This window comes from Drosophila melanogaster, chromosome 3L (assembly GCF_000001215.4).
Source record: "Drosophila melanogaster chromosome 3L".
Classification (NCBI taxonomy): domain Eukaryota; kingdom Metazoa; phylum Arthropoda; class Insecta; order Diptera; family Drosophilidae; genus Drosophila; species Drosophila melanogaster.
In genome coordinates, this window is record NT_037436.4 from 727,344 (window position 1) to 737,543 (window position 10,200).

The following is a 10,200-nucleotide window of genomic DNA, read 5'->3' on the forward strand; positions in this document are numbered from 1 at the left end:
GCGGAGATTAAGAGTGAAAAAATTGGGACCTGAGATAGTAGTTGTGGCATTTCTTTTGAAAAATACACAATATTAAAACACATTCATTAGATTTGTAATACGAAGTTACATGCGATAGCATGGTACTGCTTACTGAGGCTGCACTGTATGTTACTTTCATTCTTTGCACTTTATAAAATGCATCACCATCTGCGGCATGCGTTTCACCTGTGACAATTTAGCGCGCCGGCGAGTGGTAAAAATATGTAAATTATGTGCAAGCCTGATGGATGCCCTCGGGCGTCCATGGGCCACTTCAAAGATACGAGGACCAACGACGTATCGTGGACCAAAAGGAAGTTTCCATTTTTGGGTGAAATTGGCAATGTCTGACCAAATAAATTACGCGCATGATTAATAAAAATGCAGTAGGAGCCGTGCCGCCAAACGGAAAGTTCAATTTGGGCCAAAATATTTTTATCGCCTCCTCCTGTCCAGCTTCGTGGTGCTCCACTGCTGACTCCTCCTCCAGGAGCTCCTTCAGTTCCTTTGGCTACCGCGCATTCCCATAAATTAAACGCCAAGTTATTTGAATTCCCTTCACTGCTCAGGACAGGCGGAGATTGGGTTTTGCTCCTGCCTGGATCTTTGCATCTCCCCCGACTCTTTTTCTTTTCACTGAGGAAAATTTGGAGTCAAAGCTAAAATATAAAACTGCGGAATCTTACGACAATATTTTCATTACCAAATCCAAACAACCAACTCTCCGTGCATAAGATCTTTTTTGCGAATGAAGTGTTCTTTCTCTAAAGCTTGGCAAATTTTTCTGCTAGTGTGGCAGCCAACCCTTTTGTTTTGATTTCACTCGATGCTTTTGTCAAATGAATTTTGCAGCTGCCGCAACATACTAAATTGCTGGGTCTGAGGGAAGAGGGTCCGTCCGTCCGCGTCCCCTCTTTCCATCCAAAACTGCCCGCTTCGAGGAGGAGGAGAGGCTCTGGAGTTGGGGCCTCGCAACTGAGGATGGTGATGCTGAGGTGGAGCTCTGTGCCCAATGCCGCTGGGCAGGAAGACACTGATTTGGATACTGTAATTCGTATTTGTCCATTTCGCGTCTTTGGCAATTTTTCCACGCTGCTCAATTATCGTGTTTCATGTTTGCATTCTCCTTGGGCTTCTGTCGCGCCTCTTGTTCTTTTCGCTTCGAGGGGACGGGGCACATTTCCTGTCCAGAACACTTTTTCGATTTCGCCATTGAACAGGAGCCCCGTCACCGGGACTCACAGTAGCTTTTGGCAGATTGTTTTCGGAAGAAGGGCAAAGAATTAGTTCAACTAATTTAGTTGGGCTGCAGACCCAAAGAATGTTCTATCAGTGAGAAAATAATTAAGAAATAATCAGATGAGATGCAATATATTATATTGTGTGATTATCTATACAAGTTCTGTGGTCTTCAATCAAAGCAATTTTCCCTGTGATTCAATCATATTGGTTTCATGGAAAATGGAAAGGTGTTCTTTGAAAATATAATATACTCATTTACGTTTTTCATCTGATAACTTGTGATTATATGAGGATTCTATAGAGACAAGAATCGAGAATCTCTGCCCCGCGGTTAGGGTATCTACAGCCACATCCACATCCTCGGCCGAGTGACCAAATTGCTGAGCATGCAACGCGGTGTGGCATGCAACACAACTGGCTGCAATTGCAAATTACCGTCTTGGCCACATTTTTGCGCATTTAGTCGCGCTTCGAGTGTTGCAGCTCCGTTCCGATCGGTTCCGTTTTCAATCCGCAGCTGTCTGTTGCAGCATCCCCAGCCCAAAAATAAACCCGAGCTCCGGCCCAATCGCAATTACAATTCACTTTGCGCCAGGACGAAAGCGCCTTTCGGGCATTTAATTTGTGGCTTGAATTCGACTCCGCTGTTGCTGCTTGTTGTCGGTACTTAAGTGTAATTACGCGGCGAATCTCGATCGCAGGCACTGTTCGACCTCTTTTGCCACATCGTGAACTTCTTTCGGCGGGACTTTGCGGGATCCGGGTGAGCTGGAGGTTCAGTTGACTGCTCATCGATGTCGCTGTTTTGTGGCCCGCGGCCCCTGATCAAGCACTTAAACGAAATCTTAAGCCACGGACACTCGAGCTTTCTCAGCAGGATCAGCAACACTGGGAAAAAAAACGGAATATGGTCTGTGTCCAACAAGTGAACGGCTTTAAGAGTAGTAAAACTGAGACCACTCTGTGCTTTTCTTTCAGTGCATAAATGGGTGTTTCTGCTGATTTGGTGGGTTGCATGTTCTCTTTGTATGTGCAACATTAACGGGAATCATGTGGTGAAACTTTTAATGGTCCGCGATACTGGGGCTGACTGTAACAAGAGCTTAATTTGATTTGTGTTTAACATTTTGGGCTGCTCTTTGTCGTTTCGGTCTTTCGGCGTTTCGGCTTTCTGACTTTTGTGTTCTTTCAGTGGCCGAAAATGCTGATGAGGATTAAACACGAAGCCCACTAATAGCAGGCCAGCAAAGAGTTAACCCATTCAGGCAGCTTAAAGGGAACGCAAACAATTATATGAAGGAAAAAACGGTGTATTGATTACTCTATATAAAATGAGTAAATTTGCTAGACGATAAATCGATTTGTAATTAGATCTACAAATTTATTTACCCCTATCCGGCAGGAATTCGTTAGAAACTAGAGGTAAACACGGCTTTGAATTTTAATTCGATTTGATGTTTAGGTGCTCCCGTGGGTTAATGTCTTATCCCGATGTTCAGACAGTCAAGGCCAGGAATGAATTTTTTTTTGGTAGCTAGGAGCAGAAGCCACTGCCACTTGGCTCCTTGACCACTTTGGCTTCCTGGCTTCTTGGCTACCGTCTGCTGCCACCGAGTGCAATCTATGTCAGAGCCTGACTCGTAATTAGGCTACTTGGAGTGGCACTGGGGAGCCGATCCGATCCCATCGCATCCGATCCGATCCGCAGATGCCGAGCAGCTGCTGTGGCGCGAAAATTGTTAACACATTGCTGTCACTGTGGCTACCGGACGGATCGCATCGAATGGGATAGATCTTTGGATGTTGGATCTCTTTCTTGGCTCTTATCGCGCTTGACGGGCCGTTTAATTGAAATTCGTTAAGCATTTGGCGAAGAGGGGCAACAAACGGAAGGCTGGCATTCCAGCCTGGGAACGGGAATTGGAATTGGAATGGGAAATGCTAAGACTTGGCCAACTAAGTTGCAATTTCCAGTTGCAGCTGCTTTTCCAGCTGCACTAAGCCACCCGCAACTGCAGTCTAGTTGGATAATTGCAGTCAGTTGCTGCTGCCGCCGTTGCTGGCGTAAAAATGCTAATTAAACTTGGTTTGTTGTCAGTGGGAGCTGCAACTGCAACTTGGCTAAGACAGCCAAGGGTTGTCCAGAAAGACGAAAATAAAGATTAACGAGCCAAAGAAATCGTTAAAGAAATGAAACCAGCAACCGATCGCATCTGTGATTGAAAAAGCTGACCCTAGAATACCCTAATATAATGTCTAGATATTCAAGTAATTTTTAATTTACAGATGCCTAGTGTATTGTCATATTCAATAGACAACATAATCACATTTTATTAAGATAAAGCACCCACAATAAGCAAGAGTGGGTGCAAATCTCAGGTTGGCATGTACCCAATAATTTCGAAGTGTATTCCGAAAAAATGAGTTGGGAAAAAATGCAAATTGTTCGTTGATGAATTAACAAAAAGGAAAATCGTGACTTATGTTTTTGGCAGCTGCAAAACGAACCGATACAACTGTCCAGCAATCTGTAGCCGCGTGTTGTTGTTGCTCCCTACGCTTTCCTTCGGTATATACATATATACAATATATATATCTGCGCTCTAGTCCGATTTTTGTGGCTAATCAATGACGCAGCTTTTTGGCAAGCCGAACACCTGCAAGATCAATGGCTGATGGCTGTTGGCTGATTTTCGATCCTCAGCCTCAGCTTCCGCACGATATGGCTGCCTTATTAATGACAGTGGTTTGTCGGAAGGGGGCGGAAGGGATCGGGGTAAGCAACAACAATAACGATGCCCACTAATTTGATTGGCTGGTTATAATGATTGGAAGCGGTCCTAGCCTTTTCTTAGCCCATTCCCTGCCAGTCGCTCCTTTGCTCCCGCACGTTTTTCGCGTTGAACTTCACTGAACTTGAAGCTGAATTGTTGGCAACTTAAAGAAGAGGAAACATATATTTTTATCACACTCAAAAATAAATTCATTAGACTTATAGAATTTTGATTTTCGAACGTACTAGCAGGGAAACCAAAAAAAAAAAAGGAATTTTGTTTAAAATGTACTTACTCTATTTATATATTTGTTAAAAATAATATTTTTGAGATTGAATTAGATCGAACGATATCGATATTTTCTGCAACTGCAGATTTCGATTCGGCTCTTAGTCGTGATTTGAGTGTCGTGCGAATTTTTTTGTACAATTTTTTTATAAGCAAACGAGTAGTAGTTCCAGGCTGGACTTTTTTGGCACTGAGTCGCTAAAGACTGAACTTTGTGCAGTCACTTAATTTTTTCCCCCACCTCGAGAAAGAGAGCTGCGCTGCGCGGGAATGATGGCCAACATTTTAATGTGCTGGCTGTGAGCTTTTGTGAAATTTTTCGACCATTTAGCAGAGTTTTTGTGGCGTTTTTGTTTCGCTCGGCTTCAAGTGGAATTTTAATGCTTTCGCACACCTGCGCACAGGCGCAGTAACGGTTATGTGCCCATAACCTTGTTTCTGGGCCAAAAAGGTGGAGATTGTCAGCTGGCGAAATTTTTGCGACAGTCGCTGCTAGCTTCGAAATACCTGTTGCAGTGTTCTCTGATTTATTTATATATTTATTTATTTTAAAAGACAGGATTCTTGATAACTGAAAACATTGCCGGGCCCTAAGAAATATGATAAAAACTGTTTGGGTATTCAAAATGCTGTGTATAGACTTGCTTCCTGCCTTGGCAATTAATCTCTGACAGCTAAAGAACAAATGCATTTTGCCTAATTAAAATGCATTAGGGTTTGAAGGTCTAAGGTTACTCATAAAACCGTACACGTCATGCCTTCTGGGACAATCACAACAAACTACCTGGGACGAAATGAAAATCCTTTCCAATCACACAGTCACAGCCAGCAATATCGTGTTTTTAATGGCCGATGACTCAACCTCGGAGAAGACAGAAATGAAGAGGTGAAATAAAGTAAAGAAACAGCTCAGCTCACAAACAGCCGAACGAACACACACACACACACACACCTGAGCTCCGGGGCTCTGCACACCTGAGAAACGAGAAATGCATGCAGGTGTCAATCGCCGGCCGAAGAATGGTCAGCAGCACAGAGCAGCAACATTCCAAAAAAAAAAAAAAAAAAAAAAAAACAGCTCAGAAAAGTGCTGAAGATATATAAAAAAAAGCCACCGGGAAAAGAAAAGAAAACCGAGCGCAGGCAGACGCATTACAAATTCACACCAAGTGGCACCCACAGCCGCAGAGGAATCACATGCAACCGCTGGCCAAGCCGGGAATTGCGGCAAAATGGTTAATCATTTAGGTATAAATCTCGATCGCTTCTTTGTCTGACATTGCCCGTGGGGCCACAATCCAGAATGCATCTAGCATGGAAGACCATTAACGTCCTTGTCGGCCGGTAATTTTACACTGGCGAGTAAAGATCAGGGAGCGGAAAATAGTGCCACTAATTGTTTTCCAAACACCATTACTCTTCAGCTATCAGCATTTTAGGGCGTTAAGTTGCAACCAAAATATAAACTATAACTGAATTTTAATTCATCTTGTGTGAGCTACGATTAAAAATATATCATAAGTATGATCCTAAACATAGTGTTTAGCTATCCTCGCTGGCTTTGTGCACTCCCCCTCCATTTCATGCAAATCAGGTAGATGCATCCAATTCCGAGGAGCTCCAACGGAGCTCCATGGATCACAGATAGAAGATCAGGGCTCAGAAGAAAGAGCTCTCAAAGAGCGGCGACAAAAAATTCCAAGAATTGTGCGCGTCAATTGATTTACTCAGCTGTGCGACGGTCGTCTTCGTCGGTTGATAACTCTGAGATTTGTTATATTTGCTTCATCATCGCGCCACAAACGAGGCAGTTGAAGCCGCAGTTGGAAGTAGAAGTAGAAGTGGAAATGTTTGGGATCGGAAAGGGGTTCGGGTGTGGGGAGTCCGAAGGAGCGAGGCGATCTTCATCATCATCGTCATCATCTCCATCTCATCGTGGTGAGCACCGCACACATGTGCGCACATTAAAAAGCAAGTTTCTCAGGTGTTTAAAAGCGTTTAAAAAGAAAACAGACGCTGTGGCAAGGCAAAGGCAGAGGGACGCGACGGGAGCATCCCAACGAGACAACAATAAACGCAGCCGCGTCCAAGTCCATAGGAGAGTTAAAAATACTCGAACTCGTACTGGTACTATGCCAAGAGCCAACAGACAACAACCAACAGTCAAGATTCAAGAGCCAGTTAAAGCCATGATCATGATCTCGCGACTTGCGAGCCATGGAAACCGCGGACGGACAGCTGGCGACGCCAACAACACCTACAATGGGGGGCGAAATAATAGATCATGTGTCTAGGAACCAGACTTGGTATATGCACCATTTGCAAAGGATTCGATATAGCAATCACAGTATAACCATAAAAAACCAAAAAGGGTACTTACCTTTGGCGGCAGGATTCGAGGTTTGACAAGTTCAAATCGACATGAAATCTGAAATTAAGAAAAAAATAATGAATTACATATACCTATAGAGTTTTAAACAGTAAGGGGTTTGAGAAATGAATAAATAATTTATAACAATATTGATGAAACTCCTTAGCCATCATATCTTTAGGTTTTTATCTTTAACTAGCAGTGCGAACCGAGCTGTGAGACGCCAGCGACGACGAGCACGTGAAGGTTGCCCAGCCGCTTGGCCAAGTTGGAGATTTACTTAACGAAATCAAGAGGAAGCGCGTAGGATCGCAGATGTGGCGGGGCTTCGTAGACGGAGCTGGAGGTGGCAGTTAACCTAGCTGTCATACAGCATTGATTGCTCCGAGGCAATGGCAATACAAAGGCCCCACTGACTCCGCTTGATTGCTTGCCTTGTCGGCCCAGTGGAAAACATATAGAAATCACATGAGCGGCTCAGGGAGCAGAAGGGGCTTGCGGGGGGTCTCTGATGAGGGCGGTACATTTTTGGACCGGGTACCAGTGACTCAGCAGCTACACACTTATTTTTTGTGTGTTAACGATGCTCGTGCGGCTGGTCGGGGTTCAGCCAAAAGTTAAGTGCATGTTTTGATTGGTTTGTGGCGGCCAAAACGGATCGAGATTATGGCCCATTGCATGTAGAAGTCGACTCCGAAAGAAGCAGCCATTTCCAGCGGATTGAAATCATCTTGCCAGCGAGGATAATGTGCAACCTTATGTGCATAATCTTCTTAAGAGGTGTCACAGGCATTTATTATGGTTAAGGCAAAAGCACGTTCGGACCAGCCACAAAAGCCAAATTAATGATGAGGCTAAATTATAGAGTTTCCAATCTGAGTGTTAGGTGCATGGGAATGCACGCAGAGTGCGATTCACAAATGCACTCATTTACAATCAAATAATTATGTGCTAGAAATCACGGTAATTATGATATTTAAGCCCGTTTATAAATAGATAAGATGGAAAGAATTAGGTAATCTTAGTTCACCAGGAATTAATAAAGTGGACCATGAATTAAACCAACTACCCCTGAATATATAATGTTCCTAGAAACAAGGTCAGAAATGAGCAACTGGCTTCCTGAACTGGATAACGGAATGCAAAAATACTGCCCATTCTGGCCATAACCAATTTCTGGTTAAATATTGCTCAATCCCTTTGTTTGCCACCCTTTTACTTCACCGAGTCATGGAACGAACATCTGCAACATTAATGGCTTTTGCACCTGTTGGCCATGCGAAACTAGGCAGAAAAGGTGTTAGAGCTGGGAGATTTAGTTGGAATGCGAAACCCTTTCTCATACCACCGAATGATGAATTAAGCAAATTCTGGAAATTCCGCAACATGCTAGCGGCTCTGGCTCTGGCTCTGGAAAATGGGAATGAGGCGGAGGATGCGGCATTAACAATGGCCTGCGAGACTTAGCACCTGTGTGCCAGAATGCACTATCTCATGGAAATCTGTACAAATATTTGACGAGAGCTGAATAGAGTGAAATTTGCATGTGCCGTAACGGCGGCGAAGAACAAAGCCAACAGGTAAATGCACCGCTTGGCCATCCGCATCATTAACACGTCGAAGAAAAGGTGCGAAATCAATCACCGATTCGGGTATCTTTATGGGGTTTCCTTTATCTTCTCTCAACGTTCTGGCCAGGTTAAAAAATGTTAGGCCAAGAGAGCGAATGGAAACTAAATTTGGAATGTTCGGCAGCGTGGAATTTAATGCAATGCATTGGCCATGGGCACGTTCGAGTGACAAATGTCAATTTGCATTCGATTTGCAAATGTTTCTTTTGGCCGCCGTTAATTGCGCCCCCGCCCCGCCAATCACCTCATGCCTTTCTGCCCCAACTGTTTCCAATCACTGGAATCGAAATCGGAATCGGTAACTGCCACTGTGGGCTCGACGGCTTTCAAGCTCAAGAACACACCTTAAACTGTTTTTCAGAACTGTTTTTAGCTCACTGCGAAAAATCAGCTATATACATTGAAATTGAAATTGAAATTGCAGAAAGTGTGGTCTCATTTTTCATTAGACAACATTGCTATGTGCCATTCAAATAGATTAACAATCTTCATTTAACATAATAAACTAGCTGGTCATGTCCACAATATTTTTCTGCCGTGCACTGGTAACCTCTGTGGATGGCTGCTATTGAAATTGGAATTCATGGGGCAGGCCAAGAGCCAACCACCAAGCACCCAGCACCAACGATCAACAACCAACAACCTACAAGAATCGAATCCAATAGCCATGCCCATGCCCCAACTGCAACAAGTTCAAACACATGACGTCGTCGTGGCAAAAGCAAAAGCAAAGCCACCAAGTCCAAGTCGATTGTCGTGGCCTCTCCCCTGGATTTGCCCCCTTTGCATCGCCGATCCTCTGGAGGCTCCAGCCTCGCTCGGTTCAATGTCAATTTCGATTCGTCATCCGCAGCTGCGTTGATTTCTCGAGCGACCTATTCCCCTCCTCTGTTTGCTTTTCAAGCCGCGTTCTTTTTTTATGGTCATGTTAAGTTTGGACTTGGCTTTTAACACACGGACGGACGGAAAGAGCAGGACCACCATCGGTGATGGGGTTCATTCTAGTGTGCAGTAATTTATTGAGGCGACGGGGCGATCTCTGGTTCCCCTCATTCCCCATTCCCCATTCCCCCTGCCCCTTCCTTTCACGTTTCGCCGCTTCAATGCGGACATGTGTGGGCAGCCGGAGGCGAGATTACGTCGGATGCCCTTGCATCTGCAGCTGGCTGTAAGGCTAAAAAGCTGAAGTTGAAGCCGTAGAATCCACTCGGACGCCCACACGATTGTCACTATCATCTTGGGCTTACTCTGCTGAAGCTGGGAGCGGGGCAGAGCAGAATGCAGTGCATTGAACGCGCAGGCAGAGGGCCCAATAATCGTACTAAAATAGTGTGCCATGCATCGCATGGCATTCCGGATGGATACTGGGCGACACCCAATTGAAACTTCAAGAGCAGTTATCGTATGTGAATACCATCACATCGCTGTATTTAATAATTTACAACATCTTTATAAGAACGTCGATAGGCAGCTGACTCATCAATTTATTATTCACCGCTTCTAGCATCTGAAGAATCTCTTTCAACTTCTGCATCTTGGCCTCCTCATCCTGGATTGTCATGGCGCTCATAACCGGATTTATTACCATTTGCTTTATAAACCCGGATGGATAATTCTGGTCGATGTTTAGTTTGGATGACGCTGACAAAATCTTCTTGGCCATTTTTTGATAATGTTTGCCTTGGATTGGAAAGCACACAAAACTGAATTAGCTGTACTTATTTTGGTAGCTCCACGCCAACTTCGAATGTATTCTTACTTAATCGTCAAGATTATTGGTCGCTTTGACTTCATTTAACAAATGTCGTTCCAATAGTGTGGCATTAAAAAAACAGCCAACTTAGAAGAAAAATAACAAAGAGTTTTCAGCCCT

At 44.2% G+C, this 10,200-nt stretch overlaps 1 long non-coding RNA gene across 2 annotated transcripts; it reads right to left on the reverse strand.

Moving 5' to 3' along the window:
- Positions 1-9,708: 9,708 nt before the first annotated feature.
- lncRNA:CR43785 (long non-coding RNA:CR43785) lies at positions 9,709-10,136 on the reverse strand. 2 transcript variants are annotated; one of them, NR_073906.1, is made up of 2 exons: positions 10,087-10,136; positions 9,709-10,007 (listed from the first exon to the last, which is right to left on the reverse strand). It is a non-coding gene; the product is annotated as a long non-coding RNA:CR43785 (long non-coding RNA). The 2 variants fall into 2 exon arrangements; NR_073907.1 differs by having other exon boundaries at positions 9,709-10,136.
- Positions 10,137-10,200: the final 64 nt, after the last annotated feature.